Source organism: Silene latifolia, chromosome 3 (assembly GCF_048544455.1).
Source record: "Silene latifolia isolate original U9 population chromosome 3, ASM4854445v1, whole genome shotgun sequence".
NCBI lineage: Eukaryota > Viridiplantae > Streptophyta > Magnoliopsida > Caryophyllales > Caryophyllaceae > Silene > Silene latifolia.
Genome location: NC_133528.1, coordinates 82,797,592 through 82,811,213, shown reverse-complemented (window position 1 = coordinate 82,811,213; position 13,622 = coordinate 82,797,592).

Below are 13,622 nucleotides of genomic sequence, written 5' to 3'. Positions count from 1 at the left end.
ATTTATGGATTATATTGTTCATTTTGTTAATTTATGACATAAAAATGTGATTTTGTATATATAAATGTCATTTTTGGACGAAAATTACTTAAACTTCGAATTTTCCAGTGGTTTTTGGATATGTTTTCAAATGTAATACATACTGACGGCCTGTAAATTTTCATGTTAAAATAAGTTGTTTTGCTCGAAATATGAATTTTATAAGTTAAAATCGTATTTAAATGGGTAAATAGGTTAATATGAGTTATATTTCGAATTTAATCATGAAATTTTAGTATGTTGTAACATGCAATTTTACAAGATGTGTGTAAATTTTTGGCTATAGTGAAGTCTTTTTGCATAATTTATGAATTTTTGATGAAAAATCACATAAATAGTGACTATAATTACTTATAATGCTAAAACATACTTCATGACTAAAGAAAAACGTCACATGTTGCATTTTATCATATATTTCAGATCTAAAAGTGAAAAGTTGATGAAAATAAATTTTCTCATATTTTAATGGTCATATTTGTTAAAACCGATAAACCGCAACATTGTTTTTCTCGATAATTTTTCGAAATATTTAACCTAATTATTGAACATTATGAGAGTCATGGTATTTTTTCCAGAACGTTCATAAGTTTGAATTTCAAATTTTGAAATTAATTGAAATTATTTTGATTTAATTTGAAGTTTATGTTATAAATTTGTAATTTTAAGTCCATAATGAACAATATTATCAAATCAAGTTGAATTATTATCAAAGTGTTAGTGAAGACTAATTTTGAGTCCTAAGTGAGATAGGATAATTAACTTGAACATAAATATGAGTTTATGTAACATATTGTGATTTAATCAGTTAAATCACGCAAATCCGTAAAAACCGATTAATATACGATATTGGCTCTTTAAAGGCGATTTAGCTTAAAATTTGGCATGTTCATACATATTATAAATGCTGTATTTTATTTATGATTGTCATAATTTTGGTTTATATAATTTTGAATTATGTAATTTTACTTAGTATGGCCTTAGTTTTTAGTCGATATTACCCGAAATGTATGGGAATATCGATTCGGTTGTAATTTTGTGATCTCGTATCAACAATTTGTAATTTAATAGTTATTTAATTTTTATTACAAATGTATAATAGGAAATTATGTAATTTATTTTGTAATTTCCCGGAGTTCCCGAAGAAGACGGTGTTGCCTCGTTTTGCGCGCCAAGACCGAAGTTCAAGGGACCAAAGGAGTTGGTTTCCGCATTTGTAATAGTTTATTAGATTTACTATTTTAGGAAGGCCATACTAGAATTTTATTTTTATGCTTGTCATTTTATTTATATGTTGCATGCATCGCTAAATCGCCATAACTAAACATGCATTTTTAAATCGAGTTTATCGACCGTGTCAATTATAATTATCGTAGTTCACCGCTTTAGTTCACTTAAAACGTGATAGATAATAAATTGACATGACCTCTCGCTAAATAAACAATTGAGACTTAGCCTTACCAAAAATTAGAAACCATGAAAACCTATTTCGTGAAGGAGTGCGCTCGGCCAAACCGGGGTACAAACCTTGTTACGTAGGGGAAGTGGGTGATAAATGTCTATCCACCGAATTCATGTTGATGAGGATTGTATCGCCAAAGCGTGCCCAAGTTAATGTGAATTTGGATCATGGACACATTTATTCGACATTTGGGTTGTACTCAACAAAAGTATTCTCGACCATAGCCGGATGTGTTTAGGGCTAAAGATAAAAATTAATGTAATTTTATCGACCAAGAGTTCTAAAAGTAGAATCGATTAAAGTGTTAATCCACCGAGTTATATTGATAAGGGATGTATCGGCAAAGCGTGCCCAAGTTGATATGAATTTGGGTCTTGGAATCATTTATCAAAGTTGGGTAGAGGTCACTAGATAAATGCCATAAAACTTGTTTAAATTAAAATTTACGAGTATTATTATTATTTTAAAAACGACAAGTGTTTTATTCCTTCTATTTTTGTTTTGTAGACCACTTTTATTTCTCATAACAAATGGCCGCACCAAACAACAACGCTCACGCTCTCACTAATGTTTCATGGCTCCGATCCTTCATGGATCGTTGTAAACTTGAAAATAATGGGTCAAACTTTTCCGATTGGGATGCCCAACTCAAGCTAGCCGCCCAAGGTGACGATAAGGTTAGTTACCTTATAGAGGCCTCTCCACCCGAACCTAATGCTAGGTCGAGTGCCGAAACAAGGGAAGCCTATGAAGCTTACCATAAGGAATCCGCCGCAATTAAAAATGTGTTAATTTTTGCGATGGAGACGGATCTCCAAAGGAGAGCTTTCAAAATGGGCACCGCTTATGAAATTTATTCCAAACTTGTGACAATGTTCTCACAAACACCGAGGATCGTCCAATATGAGGCGGCCTCGGCATTCTTTGATCTCGATTTCAAGGAGGGCCAAAAGGTTAGCCCTCACGTGCTCAAATTGTTGGAGCTAGTCGAGACATTGAAAATTCAAAAGGTTGAAATCCCCAAGGAGCTCATTGTTGATAGGATTCTTCACTCCTTATCCAAAGTCAAAGCATATGTGCAATTCCGGGTGAATTTCAATATGCAAGACAAGGACGTGTCTCTTGAGGAGTTGCACAAGTTACTTGTGCAAGCCGAAAGAGACATGGGGCTAAATGTTAGCCCACCTAAGGATGTGCTAAATATAAGCACTAAAAGCAAGGGGAAGTTCAAGAAGAATGGGAAACAGAGTAAGAGGCAAGCTCCCATGAACACCAAGGCTAGGACTTTTGAAGCTAGCACTTCCAAACCCAAGAAGGGTCCTCTTGATAAATGCCATTATTGTAATGGTGTTGGACATTGGAAGAGGAATTGTTCCAAGTATCTTGGTGACATCAAAGCTGGAAAGATCACTCCAGTAGGTAAATGACTATCCTTTCTTTTATGTTTCTAATTCAACTATGGTATTTTGATACAAGTTGTGATAATGTATCCCCTTTTTATTGTAAATAGGGCCTCCTCCAAGCAAAGACAAGGGAAAAGAGAAGCAAGTTTAAGAAATCATGAAGGAGCTAGGAGTAGCTACCAATGAAGCTTGGCTTTTATTATTATCTTTATTTTAATGTTATGGATTTTAGAACTATTTTGATTTCCGTGTCCGACATGGAAATGTGTGATCCTTTTAAACAATGGTTGTATTTTGGATTTTGGTGGCTTGGCTTGCAACCCAAGTCACCCCTTTTATCGTATTTGTTTGTTCTAAAAATTCGTCTTTATATGCTTGCACATAGAAACATATGAACATCTACTTAAAGAGAACCAATAGACAATTATAATGATAGGATTCATTATATGTCCACAAGCTAGAAACTTGTGTATGATCAATTATTAAGTGATGTTGAGTTGATGAACTCTCCTAAAGGAATGTCAATTACCAAGTACACTCAATAAAATCTAAAATCTATTAGTCAATCTATGTGATAGTCCTCCTTCTACTTCAAAATCATTATTTGTGTCTCATAAGCTATCTTTGAATATCTAGTGTATTTATTCTAAAGATAGAGTGGGAGAAAAATAAAGACACAAAGAATATAAAGAATAATTTGTATGCTTGAGTAAATGAGATCTACGAAAGAAAGAATGATTTGTATACCAAAATAGATAGTATACATGAATAGATGAGATCTACATAACAAAAGAGACCAAGTGAAGTAATCAAAAGAATATGTTCTTAAGATAACTACACGAGGAGACAAAAAGAAAGTTCTTGAAAGAAAATGACTAAAGAAAAGTCTCAACAAGAGATTTTGCTAGTTTATGACCTAGATATAAATAGAGTTTCAAAATTGATATTTACTTAAGAGCCTAAATGAAACAAAGTTGCATCCTTGAATATAAATGAGATTTATGATTAAAAGTTGCAAAGAAAGATATGCCGATGTCTACAAGAGCTAAGTTAATTGTTAACCATGCTAGTGTCGTTACTTAACCTCATTATGAAAATGAAATGGTTAAACCTCCTTCCGAAAAGGGTATTTTGAGAAGGACGTGTATTAAATGGGATTTCACATTTAAGTAATGACATTGCTACGCATCATTATAAAATGAATGAGTTAGAGATTAAAATATCTTTCCATAAGTTTAAGATTGAAACCTTTTCAAAATAGGTGTTTTGAAAAGATATGTTGGAAACATATATGGTTTTATCTTAATAACTTGGCAAAGCAAAATTGATTTCAATTCTTGAAATGTTTCGATTGAGTAGTCAAATACGAAACATGTGGAATTGAGTGGGAGTTTGAAATTATCATGTGAAGACATGAAATTTAGTGGGAGCAATCATCTTGTAAAATTTATGACTCATTACTCATTGAGAATGATGAGCTAGTACTGTCTTTCACAAAGAAGTATTTGAGTTTTCAATTCTGGATGAAAATGGACTAAGATGAATCCAATCACAACATGGGATGTTGGATAGGCATTGAGATATGCACATCAAATCAACGAGAAACGTAGGTTATTCATATCGATGAAAATGGAATTACCATAAGCAGTGACAGTCATTCATTGAACCTAAGAATGGTTGATTACGTGATTAAAGATTACTAATGTTTTCGCCATTAGAATAATCATGCACATGTCCTATAATGAATCACATGCTTAAGAGCATGATGAGTCATTGGTAAGCCATATAAGAATCGTCATGAATTCTCGAGGAGAACTAATGAGCTATTCTAGTGTTTGATAGAACACTCTGTTATGTGACAAGAAGTTGCACATATTGAAGTTTCGAAAACGCGTAAGGATTTATGAAAATCCTAAGCTAATTAAGCTAAAAGAAGAAATAAGAAGTTTGAAAAGATACTTGGTTATAGTAAGAAGTTACTAAAAACTAGTATTTTCAAATTTGCTAGGACTTATGAGAAGTGCTAGGCTAATCATCTTGACAACTGTTGCAAGATCCTACAAAACATATACCTGGTACATTATGAGTTGGAAGAGCACTTGACTAGTGCAAGTTATGTCGTCCACCATAATTCGCTTGTTATGTGATAAACAACAAGAAAGTTCTCTCAAAATAAAGAACCTAAACCTAGTTTGGGAAACTAGATATGTACTTGGTGAGATTCATGCTATGTAAGACAAACATGAAAATAAAGGAAAATGCAATTCAAGAGTTTGAACACATGGACACATGGTATGTTAAACTCATTTTGCAAATGACTAGTGTTTACACACTTACAATATACATCACAAGGTGGTAATATGGTATTTACTAGCCGAATGTGATGTCCACATTTGTCATTTGAGTTATTATTAACTCACCTTATACTTTGTTACATCCAAACGGGTTGTAGAGACAATTGAACCCCGTTAAAGTGAACACGGATTAACATTGTATTCGCCCATAGTCACTTACATGAGGTGACGTCTCGAAGTGACTAGAGTATGATGCGATTGATGGCAAGTTCAAGTGCCATGGAGTCATGTGAGATGACTAGTCGATCACATAGGCAGACTGTTAGGAACACTTTGTCGGGCTAATGACCGCTTATAGAGTTCTGGAAAATTTATATAGCCTGGTCGTAGCGAGAGCTACTATAGTATTCTAATGAGTCAATTCTTTGACTAAAGACTGTTCGCCTAAGGTGGCACAGTTTCAGATTAACTTTGATTTATGTTACTACTGTTGGAATATGTGTCCTCCGACAATAATGCGATCACAACTGCCGATCATGATGATCACATGTTTAAATCTCATTTTAAGAATACATGTGGGATGTAATATTTTACAGTCAACTGGTCCACACATATCGGTAATGATTGGCTGACTAGAGTTTGACATTACTGTCGTGCGACGGTGGTGATCAGTTGATCCCCTTAGGTCATACCTATAGGGAAATACTCTTAATTGATTATTTAATTAATCATATGACGATACGCGTTAATTAAAATTGCTTAAAATTGACGGATGATTTTGTGAGTAAAGTTAACGTGTCTTATTGTAATTTGATTAAATGAGATACGGTCTAAGTAATCGAATTGTTTTATTACTTAGATAAAATTATTGTTTGCAAAACATTTGAAATTGAATGAATAATTTATTATAAATACAAGACGTTTTGATTTATAATTGATAAACCGATTTGGTACAAGTAATTACGAATTACTAGTCGATTTTGTATATGACATATTTTATGAGTATGTTGATTTTTAATATGTTAAAAATACATTACAATTTCACATGTCAAGTTACATGTCACATATGTCACAATTGACAAATGACAAAATAAAATGGACTACCCATTTTATTTAAGTGTGCCGAAAAAAAGGAAGGAGTATTAGGTTTATATTGTGTTTTTATTTTTAAGTGGAAAACACAATGATCAAACCCTACTTGTAGCCTTGCATGCCTATTTTTCTTGGGTAGAAAAACAAGCTCATGCATTGGCTCCTACTCTCTCCTCCAACCGGTTTTTCCAAGAGAAATGATAGAGTTTTTCATCTATCATTCATTCACAACTTCAAACTCATTTTTTCTAGTGTAAGAAAAATACTCCATTTTCTTTCTATAATTTGTGAAAACTTAGAGAAATAAAAACCACACAAAATCACTCCTCTCTTGACCGAAAAATACAAGAGTACAAAATATTATTTTTGTGTCAAATTTTAGTAAAACTTATATTATTACTAGATCATAATAATATTAGTTATTAAGAGGTTTCCTTGGGTATATGCTTTTGGGAGAGGTTCTAATTTGAACCTTGTTCATCCATTTTAAGGAAAGCTCAAGAACTAACAAATAGGTGAATTTGTTGGTGCCCTTTAATCCGAAATCACATAGTAAGATTGATGATTTCTTCTCTTATTTTGTTTTAGTTTGCATGCATAAGATATAGTATTTATTTTATGACTAAATAAATTGATTCATATATGAATATGTAAATTAATGTGATTAATGAATTCTAACAAGCGGTATCATGAGCCTTAGGTTGTTTGCATGCAAATTGGTTTATAGTTTTTCCGAGTTATATGATTAACATACAAAACTAATTAATTTGGTTTTATGAAGATAAACCTAAAAATAACCTTGCATGTTAAAAGTTTCTGGTCCTAAGTGATTTTTAGGACATTTTGGTTTATTTATGGATTTTATTGTTCATTTTATATAATATTGGCATTAAAATGTGATTTTTATGATAAAAATATCATTTTTGGACGAAAAATAGCTAAACTTCGATTTTTTCAGTGGTTTTTGGATATGTTTTCACATATATTATCTACTGATGGCCTGTACATATTCATGATAAAATGAGTCGTTTTGCTCGAAATATGGATTTTTAAAGTTAAAATCGTATTTAAATGGGTAAATAGGTTAATATGAGTTATATTTCGAATCTGGTCATGGAAATTTAGTATGTTGTCACATGCAATTTTACAAGATGTGTGTAAAATATTTGGCTATAATGAAGTTTTATGCATGATTTATGAATTTTTGATGAAAAATCAGATAAATAGTGACTATAATTAGTAATAATGCTAAAACATACTTCATGACTAAAAGAAAAACGTCACATGTTGCATTTTATCATATATTTCAGATCTAAAAGTGAAAAGTTGATGAATATAATTTTTCTCATATTTTTATGGTCATAATTTTTAAAACCGATAAACCGCAACATTGTTTTTCTCGATAAATTTTCGAAATTTTTAACCTAAGTTTTGAACATTATGAGTATCATGGTATTTTTCCAGAATGTTCATGAGTTTAAATTTCAAATTTCGAATTTATTTGAAATTTTTATAACTTAATTTGAAGTTTATAGCATAATTTTGTATTTTTGGGTCCATTTATGAACAATATTAAGGAATCAAGTTTAATTATTGTCAAATGTTAGTGGAGACTAATTTTGAGTCCTAATATGGTTAGGGTAATTAACTTGTACATAAATATGAATTTATGTAATTATTGTGATTTTAATAAGTTAAATCACACAAATCCTTAAAAACCGATTAATATACGATATTGGCTCTTAAAAGGCGATTTAGCATAAAATTTGGCATGCGCATACAAATTATAATGCTGCATTTTATTTATGATTGTCATATTTTAATTTTAATTTTATGTAATTTTTGAATTATGTAATTTTACTTAGTATGATCTTAGTTTTAATTGATATTACCCGAAATGTATGGGAATATCGATTCGGTTGTAATTATTGTGATCTCGTATCACCGTTTTGTAATTTAATAGATTTATTTTTATTTTAATTACAAATGTATAATAGGAAATTATGTAATTCATTTTGTAATTTAATTATTCCGGAGTACCTTGAAGACGGTGCCACTCGAGAAGGCGATCCATCAAAGAAAGTGTTGCCTTGGATTACGTGCCAAGACCGAAGTTCAAGGTACCAAAGGAGTTGGTTTCGGAATTTGTAATAGTTTATTAGATTTACTATTTTAGGAAGGCCATACTAGGATTTTATTTATGCTTTGCATTTTATTTATATGTTGCATGCATCGCTAAATCGCCATAACTAAACATGCATTTTTAAATCGAGTTTATCGATCGTGTCAATTACAATTATCGTAGTTCACCGCTTTAGTTCACTTAAAACGTGATAGATAATAAATTGACATGACCTCTCGCTAATATAAACAATTGAGACTTAGCCTTACCAAAAAGTAGAAACCATGAAAACCTATTTCATGAGGGAGTGCACTCGGCCCTACCGGGGTACAAACCTTGTTACGTAGGGGAAGTGGGTGATAAATGTCTACCCACCGAATTTATAAAGATAAGGGTTGTATTCGGCTTTACCGATGCCCAAGTTGATGTAAATTTGGATCATGGACACATTTATTCGAAATTTGGGTTGAACTCAACGAAAGTATTCTCGACGGTTGCCGGATGTGTTTCGGGCTAAAGATAAATATTAATGTAATTTTATCGACCAAGAGTTCTAAAAGTAGAATCGATTAAAGAGTTAATCCACCGAGTTATACTGATGAGGGTTCTATTCGGCTTTACCAATGCCCAAGTTAATATGAATTTGGATCTTGGAATCATTTATCATAGTTGGGTAGAGGTCACTATGTAAATGCTTTACTTGTTATTTACAAGTATTATTAAAACGATAAATGTTAAGTTTTCCACTATTCCGTTATCATATTGTTCTATTTCTTTGCCTCAATTTATATACGATATCATTTCGATTTTAGTTCAAATCTCCATTAAAACATCGTAACTAAAGAGAAAATTTAAATTTTCTTCTAAAACCTCGTATTATCCATTATAAGGATCTCTTGTGAAGAGTATAGATAAAAGTTATTTATGATCAAAAGGGTTTTTGATTCTTGACTAACATATCTACTTACAATGAATTGTTTCTCATATGCTTAATTGAGTAAAGTACTTTGAAACGTTAAATCATTTTGGTAACTAGATTTGTAGGAAATCAAAATTGACCAAAATATCGCAACCACTTCAATGAAAGTTTTAAGACTAAACAAACGAATGAAGAGTAGTCTTCATGAATTTCAATTTTGCTTCTCTTAGCAAAGACTCATTGAAATGAGTGGGAGCATTCTCTTAAACCGTTAAGAAAAGGATGAGGTTTAAAGAAGTAAAAATAGAATGGAATTGATACAACGTAATGTTAAAAGTAAAGTTATTGAGAATAACGATACTAAACCTATCAATCCCGACCTATAAAGTTTCCATTGTCTTAATTGTTGGACGCTAGAAAGGAAACTACCCCAAATTATTGAAGAATCAACAAGTTAGTTGTGGGACATCTAATGGGACCTTCTTCTTTAAATGTTTATTTGATTGACATAAATTTTGCTAATACTACTTCGTTAATATTGGAAACCAATGGTGGTTTTCATCATTGTATTTGATACATAGGATGATTAGAATATGACGACTAGCAACAATGATGTTGAGAGATAGAGTCATTGTGTAATCAATCTAGTTTTGGGTTTATGGTTGTACTTAATTATGACTATTAAGTGCATAAACTCTAAATAAGAATATAAACTTGTTAAGATACAAAAGAGGTTTCACTTTTGTGACCCTATACACCACGATTTGATGTATGGCTAGCCCATTATCAAGGAAAATATATTCTAAGCCAAACTAGAATGATACATCATGTAGATGATGCAAGACTCAAATTGGTATCCCAAGATTAAACCTTAAATTCTGGAATGATGAACGCAAAGAGTTATCGAGTACTCTTGAAACCATTAGATCTTATGGCATATGCGTATCTTGTATTCAAAGCAAGATGTCTCGTGCCTTTTGGTTGAAAAGGAGATCGAGGTTGTAAATCATTGATTCAAAATAGGTTGATCATTTTCTTTTACCAACGATTTAAGTTGACGCTAATGTGTTCACTTAATAAGGTAAATAGAGAAATCTTTGAAGAAGTTCAAAGAGTTCAAAGAATCACGATTTAGTCGTGACGGGATTATCAAAGTGAAGACTTTGATATAAGCCAAAGCAAATGTGATATAGTATCACAAATTAATCTCTCTTAACACGCATTATGGGATAATGTGTGGTTGCATAAAGAAATCAAACACTATTCGATATGGTTTGGATCCTAATCAAGTTACTTTGAGTTACTTGATCCTTTTGGGGATTTTATCATTTTGTCTAAATTATTATTCCACTAAATCTAAAACGAATCATATGAGATATGAAATGGTAGGGTACCATGCTTGTAAGTTTTCACAAGAAACAAATGCTCATTTTTCCTTACTATAATCACGAGTACAACGAGTTTGTTGCTCGTGAAGCTGTCTTTCTACAATACAAGTTTATTTCTAGAAGACAGACTGGGAGAAATTATTCAAGAGCCACAAAGAATGTTATGTCGCAAGAAACTGGTCTTTCTTGGCTACATGAGACGTTTTGTGTAAGACGTTGTTTCTTCAAAACCTAGGAGGTTAAAGTCATCACTTGTTGAAGATGATGAATTAGTGTTACTTTTGGAAAGTAAAGAGCTTGAAACTTACAAAGAAATTGTTTGATTCAAGTTGATTACTTCTGGAAAGTAATGAACATATGACTTACATGAGAGTGTTTAAGTCACAACTCAATACAAGGCTTAGAGCCATGAAAATCCGAAATAAATTCCAAGTGAATTGTTAGATATCAAAGCTTGATTGGTAGCAAAGGGTTTTCCACTAGTTGAAATGCTTATGTCTATTTGGATCTTCTTAGGGATTGTGTTTCATTATGATGATATACATATAGCAAGTGAATCTAAAACCCACTTCTTCAATTAGAAGGAATGTATTCAATACATGTCTTGAGTTTTGTAGATTCTTGCAATCCTAAGATAATGTGAAACTTAAGAGAGAGTCTTAAGTAGGACATCAATGAGTTGGAATCAATGTTTTGATCATGTTATAAAACTTTTCTCGATAAATCGAGAAGTTGTGTTTATATATGGAGTTTAGTGGGAGTTACGAAAATTTTAATTAGTCTTATATGTGGATGACATATTGATCATTGGGAATGATTTAAGACTTGGAGTAATATAGTACATCTTTAATATCCAGATTTATGTAGATAAATCAACATGATATTAGCGCCAAATAAGAAGTCTTATGTTGATAAGATTCATGATTAGTTCAATCGAGTTGAACATATTTGATTGCTTTCATTTGTTTCCGCTGCCGAATCAATTAAATAGGAAATGATGTATAACACTTCATATACTTTGAGTATGATGAATTGTTTCAAATCGAATTTAAGTAATAGTTACCAAGTAAGCCATAAAGATTACCCTTAAGTGCTTGCAGAAGCATTAAGAATGTAAAGCAAACTGTTTTTAATGCAATTTTGTGTAAGGGTGTTACACAAATGACAATTGACAATTGAGATTGCGCATGGTTTCCGACAAAACCACATTCAAAACACGTGAAGATGGTTAAGGAACCATTGTGGCTATGTTATTTAAGAAATAGATTTGCTAGAATCCTTCTAGGCAATAAAGAACAATGAGAGATGCTTACAACGGAAAATTGAGTACACTTGCAATCATGAGATGTGCGAGAGGGATGGGTCCCGCACACTATGAAAACAGTGGGAGCTATTCTAAGATTAGAGAGCTTATGTCTAGATTAGATCTAGACACGTACTCAGAAAGTTTTGTAATGTAAATGTATACATTACAAAGGAAAACGAGTATGTAGTAAGGTTAAGTAAGGTACAAGAAGTTGATAAAACCTACTAACCAAAGCCTTCTCATGGGCTTAACATGATGAGTCATGTCATATGTCATTTCAATTGCATTGAGATGAACAACTACATATAAGATGAAAATGGATTATAAAAATATGAAGTAGTAATCAGGTATTGACTATTCATATGTGATAATCACATTTGTCGTTCGAGTTTTTAAATCTGAAAACTCCTTTTATATACTTTGTTACATCCGAACGGGTTGTAGAGACAATATTGAACCCCGTTAAAGTGAACCCGAATTAACATTGTATTCGCCCATAGTCACTTGTATGAGGTGACGTCTCAAAGTGACTAGAGTGTGATGCGATTGATGGCAAGCTCAAGTGCCATAGAGTCATGTGAGATGACTAGTCGATCACATAGGCAGACTGTTAGGAACACTTTGTCGGGCTTTATGACCGCTTATAGAGTTCTGGCAAATTTATATAGCATGGTCGTGGCAAGAGCTACTATAGTATTCTAATGAGTCGATTCTTTTGACTAAAGACTGTTCGCCTAAGGTGGCACAGTTTCAGATTAACTTTGATTTGTGTTACTACGACCTTCGTAAATGGGGTCAAATGGGCATATTTTGGGTTATGATGGCTGTGGCTAGTCGAAGGGAATAAGTGCGATAGGAATTGTCCACCCCCGTGCCAGGGTTAAAACAATATCTCAGGGCCACTCGAGGAATAATGAACTGGAAATGCGTGGCCACGCTCGGAAGGTATCTATGGTAGATAATTCCGGTCAATCAGTTATTCTCCAGATCCAGGAAACCACTCTCGATATGATCACTTGCAAGTACGACCTGAAAGACACCTTGCATTGAGTGGGAGATAGTAATAGGACAAGAGAATTGGTGACGCACACTTGTCGAGGACAAGTGGGAGATTGTTGGAATATGTGTCCTCCGACAATAACGCGATCACAACTGCCGATCATGATGATCACATGTTTAAATCTCATTTTAAGAATACATGTGGGATGTAATATTTTACAGTCAACTGGTCCACACATATCGGTAATGATTGGCTGACTAGAGTTTGACATTACTGTCGTGCGACGGTGGTGATCAGTTGATCCCCTTAGGTCATACCTATAGAGAAATACTCTTAATTGATTATTTAATTAATCGTATGACGATACGGGTTAATTAAAATTGCTTAAAATTGACATATGATTTTGTGAGTAAAGTTAACGTGTCTTATTGTAATTTGATTAAATGAGATACGTTCTAAGTAATCGAATTGTTTTATTACTTAGATAAAATTATTGTTTGCGAAACATTTGAAATTGAATGAATAATTTATTATAAATACAAGACAGTGTGATTTATAATTGATAAGCCGATTTGGTACAAGTAATTACGAATTACTAGT